Source organism: Telopea speciosissima, chromosome 10, assembly GCF_018873765.1.
Source record: "Telopea speciosissima isolate NSW1024214 ecotype Mountain lineage chromosome 10, Tspe_v1, whole genome shotgun sequence".
NCBI lineage: Eukaryota > Viridiplantae > Streptophyta > Magnoliopsida > Proteales > Proteaceae > Telopea > Telopea speciosissima.
Window position 1 is genome coordinate 6176497 of NC_057925.1, and position 6860 is coordinate 6183356.

Consider the following 6860-nt stretch of genomic DNA (forward strand, 5'->3'; position numbering starts at 1 on the left):
ATTTATGGATGTTTATGGTAATATTTTTATTTATGGATTTTTATAGATGTTTGTGAATTATTTTTATTTAAATTTACAAGTCCCTCTCTCCCTCTCTCTCCTTCCCATCTTATTCTTATTATTTACAGAATTTTTCAGGTTTTTTTTAGATATATTCTTTGATATATATCAATCAGGGTCAAGACAGGGTTAAAACAGGGTCAAGACAGGGTCAATCAGGGCCGACCCGACCCTGCCCGACCCTATCAGGGTCAGGTCGGGTCGGACTAGAGAAAAACCCTGGTAGGGTCGGGTCAGGGTTAAGGGTTTCTTGGCCCTGCCAGGGTTGGGTCAGGGTCAGGGTCAGGGTCAGGGTCAGGGTTTAGACCTCTAGGGTCAGGGTCAGGGTTTTGGTAGGCCCGGCCCAACCCGACCCATTGACACCCCTAGTTTTAAATTGCCGAAAAAAATATAAAAAGAAATCGAAAGTAACTCTCCCCTGACTGAGAATCTGAGATTCATTTCTCCTAGACGATCTGGACAAAGATGGGGAATACTGAGAACGGAAATCCCCAGGGGTGATTTTTTCGTTTTTTTCAAAAAGAAAATCCCCTAAAGAAACCCGAAATGTACGGACAACGAAACTGTCGCGAAAAACCTCCACGACACGACACACCAGAAGAAGACCCATATTCTTCGTCCCTTAAGTTGTCAAACCATCTGGGCCCATTGATTGACAACAACACCTCTTGAACTTGCTCGGCAAGCCAAACATTGCATTTCTACCCGCTCATAATTCAAATTCAAACGTTGCTTTACAGATATGTATATCTGGAGCACCGTAGTATGGAGCCTCAGGTCTCACTCTCCAACTACACTCAAGTCTCTCGACTCTCAAATTTCCCTTCAAAGTTATCTCTAAACTTCAAACTAGGGAAGCCCTTGTGGAATTCTCCTTGTTTTCGCGTGTTTTGGAGAGCCAATAAATCAAAAAATGGCATTGATGTCAGCACTCTTCAGCTTTTTCGGGCTTCAATTTTCCAGTGTCTCCAACGATTTAATGGATGCAGAAACGAAGGATTGCCGTCTGATCAGAAACAGAAACCTGTAGAAGCCAAGCCAAAATCTGGAGCTCCAATTCCAGTTTCTTACTTCCCAGTCAACTCATACCTCTCTCGCTTATAGTGTCTGTCTCTGTTATCGCAATGTGTTTCTGTGTTGATATACAATTCAACAATGGCGAGGTTCAATGAAGAAAGAAAAAAATCTCAGGCCAACTCTGGTCCGGCGTGGATGATTCTGGCCGACTCGAGACCTGTTCGTGCTGGCTCGGCTAGCACACTTCGAAAGTATAAAACTGTAACTACTACGTGGGTGACTCCTCATATTGTACATCACTAGCTTTTGATAAAATTAAGAGAAAATTTCAGACTCCCTCTAAAAGTATTTAATATCTCAGAAACTTACCATACTTGGTCAAAATGTCACAGACACCTTTTACTTTATAATTTTATCTCAATTTAGTCCACTCCGTTAGATCTATACAGTTAAATCACTGTTAATTGTTTTACAATAACAAAATTATCCTTACCACAGGATGAACTTCCCATAATACCCTTAAAGGTAAAACACAACTCTCTTGCCAGATCTGATCAAAGGGGGAGATCTGGAAATGGGTCAAAATAAGATGGCGTCGATTGCCTGGAGAAGTTCCCTGTTCTTGCCGTAGGAGAACTGGAAATGGATCAGACCAAATTGGTGGGGTTATTGAAGTTTCGTTGTTAGAGCGCCTTATAATTGGTCTTATTTATTAAGCGACTGAGAACCCAACCCTCCTCTCTCTCCAGCGGTGGCAACCTCTCCTCTCTGCAACTTCATCTTTTAATTGCAGGTTTTTTTCTAGTAAGTGATCGTTAATACCGAAACCCTTCCAGGAGAAGTTATGACTATTTCAAGAGATGTCAATCTTCACCCCAGATCTCTATGAGCTGCGGCAGAGACCACGCATGGTGAGAAGTCTTAGGAGCATCACAATCTATCTAGCCATCAGTAATTAAAACAATCAATAAATGATTCCACACAAGTCGGTGTTCCAATGATAATCAGAAACATTTTGCTTCTAGTCAAGTATGCGGCAAACGACGAAGAACTTATTTTTAATGTCATGAAGAAAAAAATCATCACCGATCAAAGCCCAAAATACCCAGTAATCATGAATTTCACGGCGAAAAAAGTGTAGGAAATTAGGGCAAACTAGTAATCTCGATTTCTGTTCTTGAAGAATTTGATCTTACATCTAAAACTACACCACCACCACCAAGAAACAGCTTCGCAGAAAGAAAAGAAAACCCTAATTTCAATGCCTCCTTTTCATGGCCGGAGAGTATCTATACACAAAGATCTGATCTCCAAAAAAGAAATAAGGGAAATGAAACAAAGAAAACAAAAAAAAGATAAGCAAAAAGAGAGAAGATTAGAGGAAATCAGTAGAGAAAGAGCAGAGGAGCTGTTCAAGGTCTCTAGTTTCATCTCCATCTTTCAACGCTTCAAGAACTCGTTTGAAGATGAGGACACAACAGGGGATCCTAAGCATGCCTTTCTGCTCGTAACCATATTCTTGAGCTGATTTCTTGAGTAGTTCAACGAAGATCGGTTGATGCAAGAACTGACAACGAATCGCTCCATCTCTTCACCGACGTACACAGGTAGTAGATCATAGATGCCCTTGAGGAACGCCTGATCAGCGATCTCTGGCGTTTCTGAACGATTCGTACCGGCGATTTCATGAGGCGGTTCGTGATTCCGAACGGGGAAGACAGTACTGCGAGGAAGTTGCAGAGAGGAGAGGTTGCCGCCACTGGAGAGAGAAGAGGGCTGGGTTTATTGAAATTACTAAGGGATAAAATGGATATTTCACCTTTGGGTACTAACTGCGCTTAACGTTTGGTGTGTCTGTGACATTTTGACCAAGTATGGTAAGTTTCTGAGATATTGGATACTTTTAGGGGTATCCGTGAAATTTTCCCTAAAATTAATTAACAAAGATGATCTGGTACTCCCTTAAATTTGTTTTTAAAATTTTAAACACGATCCGACATTGTTTGGTTACTCTCGACCAGTTCGGATCATGGTTTTAGGTATCGGATCGAATCGATCGATTTTGGTCGGATTAGATAGGTATCAGCCGAGACCGATTCCAATATCGATCCGATCCAATTGTACGAAAAGGCGTAAAAGTGTAAAAAATTAGATTTTTGGGTAAGTTATACGTCACCCCTTGATTTTTGAAAAACTCAAATCACCCCGTCTACAGTAACGGTGTTAGTTATTGGTGTGAAAGGACTATTTTACCCTTATACTAAAACATTAGAATTAAATTACAATGCTACCCTTCCTTCATCTTCAACATTAGTCAAAGGTAGTTTAGTAATTTAAATTTATTTAACTGCTTGACATCATCACTTAACAGCATAAAACTAACAGAAATGATTAATTTGTCATATTGAGGTCTAAAGCAGGGGGTGATTTGAGTTTTTTTCAAAAACTAGGAGATGATTTGAGTTTCGTTTGAAAACCAGGGGATGATGTGTAATTTACCCTATTTTTTTTTACAAAAAAGAAGGAGCAAAAGTGTCATATTTGCCTGAATTTGGGCGATCCCAATCCTTATCGATCGATCCAATCCGATCCAGCCGATACCAAGATCACGAACCATGGTACGAATCAAAAGAAATCCAAGGGGACTTGCGGATTGGGAATTTAGGCGAAAGGAGAGCTTTCAAATTAAAAGTACTCCTTGAGATAGAAGCCTTGTGATGAGGTTGAAATATTTATCCACATGCCAAAGATAGGGATGAGCGCAACATAAGAGAACCTCGTCACGCTTTGCTATGGTTTCAGGCATTCTGGAGTAGAAGAAAAGGGTTCAGGGTTTTGAAAAATGAATCAGGGATCCAACCGGTCAGTGTTGAATCTGATCTGAACTGGCTGGAATCGATCGGAATCGACCGGATTACATCAAAAATGGATAAGAATCAGCTGAAATTGTCACGCCCGATTCTGATCCAAATACGCCGATTCAACCCGTCGGATTACAATATTCGAAATTATGGGAAGGTTGTCAATATTGATAACAACAACAACCCTTACCAGCTTTGTCACCCCTCTCCCAAAAAAAAAGAAAAAAAATTTTTAAAGGTCAATTGCTATCACTTTGCTATACTCGGAATTTGAATAATGTATTTCATGGGTATGCTATATGTACGGTTATGTGATGACATTTATCCTTTTTGCTTTCATAAATGTCCTTATGCATTATCTAAATTGTGTAGCTCTCTATCACCTAGAGTAATTGAAGATTTCTAATCCATTCCTTCCTTCATGCTATAGATAGTTTTTTTCTCTTTGTGTTATAAAGATCTTCATATTTTTTTACCCTTATTACGTTTCTTCTAATTTTCTTGGATTTATTTCTTGTAAAATATACATTTTTAGATCCTCTACATCCTTGGTCATTTATCATGTCTTAAAACTAGTTTTCTTAATTGTAATGATTGCTTAAATCTCAACATCCCACCATCATCACCAAATCTCCTTAGAGGGATGGCATTTTTCTTTCTTTTCTCCTTGGACATCCCTAGCAACCTTCTTGATACATGTTTATAGCAAAACTCTATACAAGAGATTTACTAAAATACCCATATAGTCCTTAAAAGTTTTCCTCGAAGATTGCTGCCCCCGAACTCCACCATACCCCATGATAGTCCGAGGCGGGTCCAACATGTGGACCCACGTAAGCTCTACATAGTAGTCCATCATCAGAAATCAAGATACCCAAACCTCAACAATTATGTAGTACATCAAGATTAACTTTTTTTTAACTAATTGATTACTTGTAAACAAATTTTGCCTTCCTTTCTATTCTCAATTCTATGCTATTTTTGTCAAAATACAACAACAATCCGCATTTTAAAATACATTGGATAAGACAACCTAACCATGGTTGGTTAGACCATTTGAACCACATAGACGCCTATACTAGAGTATAATTGATTGAATGGAAAATTAGAAGAAGTTTGATCTAGGTTAGTTTGTTAGGTTTTTACTTAGATGAAACAATAAACTAGTCGGCGGTTGAACAAGAACATATATTTTATAAATGTTAGAACATTAGGGTATTTTGATTATTTCATGGTCAAACGAATTTCTTGAATGTTGGATACTTGGAGTATAATTGACCAATTTTTTCCCCATTTTCTTTTAAAGAACAAAAAAACTTTACTGAAGTTCATTCAAAGTAGGATTACAATTACATTTCTTCTACTAGGCTTTTGGTCAACAATCGAAAGCTAAAGTGTTAGCTAGATGTCCATGGTTTTAGGTATTGGACATGTATTGACTGTATGGGGTGATTCATATCAGTATCGGTAATCAGATATTCATCATACGGTACAGATTAGGGGAATTTTTTTCAAAAAACTCAATTTTAAGAAAAATCAAGGACAAAACTATCCGACTTGGCCTATCCATGCTGATCTATGATGATACCTGATCAATGCTAATACCCAATCTGATACCATACAGTAAAACCATGTGGCCGGCCCTAACTCATCTTCATTTCTTTCTGCTAGATTACCCGACAGCCAAGAGAGGGGACGAGGCAGCTAGAAATCGTTGGAATGACCATTCTTTGAGACACACTGCCCTGTCCTGCCTATGCTGCGCAGACACTGGACCGTGTACAATGACTGCTTTACTTCTGCCCAAGCAACTTGTCCAAATAACAGTAAGGCAATCATTACGCGCAACCCTGTATCTGCCCAGCACAGACTGAACGGACAGCTGCGCTATAGAAGATTTGGATCCAACACTAGTGATTTTGTGTCCAACACGCAAAGTACTCCTCACGGAAACAAGCGGAACACACGGCAACACGTGATAATAAAAGTGTGTTCCGCTAAGATTCATTTCCCGTAGACGATCTGGACAAAGACGGGAAGACTCGAGACTGAGAACTGGAAATCCCCTAAAAGGCTACCAACAAAGAAACTGTGGGCGAAGCATCCACGACACCCCAGAAAGACCCATTCTTCCCTTACGTTGTCAAACCATCTGGGTCTATTGACAACAACACCTCACCTCATGAACTTGCTCGGCAATTCAAGTAGAGGATCCAAATTCTATCATGTTGGGGTTGCTTCTTCTATAAATAGGGGCACGGTAGTATAGATTCTATCTCAGGTCTCACTCTCCAACTCTCTAGTCTCAGACTCTCAAATTTCCCTTTTCTACTCTTCTGATCTTCAAAGTTATCTCTACATTCTAAACCAGAAAATCCCGTGGTGGAATTCTTCTTCTTTTCGTGTGTTTGTGAGAAAATCAAAGATGGCTTTGATGTCAGCCCTCTTCGGCTGTTTCGGGCTTCCTTCTTCCCGTGTCTCTAACGATTTAATGGAAACTGCAGATGATCACCAAAACCAAAAGAAGGGTCCGTTGCCGTCTGATCAAAAAGAGAAACCGATAGAAGCCAAGCCAAAGTCTAGAGCTCCAATTCCAGTTTCTTACTTCCCAGTCAATTCATACCTCTCTCGCTTATAGTGTCTCTCTGTTATTGTGAGTGGATGTCGTTCATCATCAATCAAAACTGAAGAAATGAAAGAACCCACGCCAGGATAGCAGGCAGGCTTCCGCAAAGTGTTTTTGTGTTCATTTGCGACTAAGCAATGGCGGTTCAATGAAGGGAAATTTCAGGCAACTTCTCTGGCTCCGGCACTGATGGTTGTGGTGGTTCACTTTGACAGTATAAACCTGTAAATCATTTGTACAATTTATCATTGTTTGTATACTAGTTGTTTGATAAAATTACTAAACAGAGAACTCAA

At 39.7% G+C, this 6860-nt stretch overlaps 1 long non-coding RNA gene across 1 annotated transcript; it reads right to left on the reverse strand.

The window, feature by feature from the left end:
• Positions 1–1065: 1065 nt before the first annotated feature.
• LOC122641618 lies at positions 1066–6651 on the reverse strand. The gene is made up of 2 exons (XR_006329936.1): positions 6562–6651; positions 1066–1149 (listed from the first exon to the last, which is right to left on the reverse strand). It is a non-coding gene; the product is annotated as an uncharacterized LOC122641618 (long non-coding RNA).
• Positions 6652–6860: the final 209 nt, after the last annotated feature.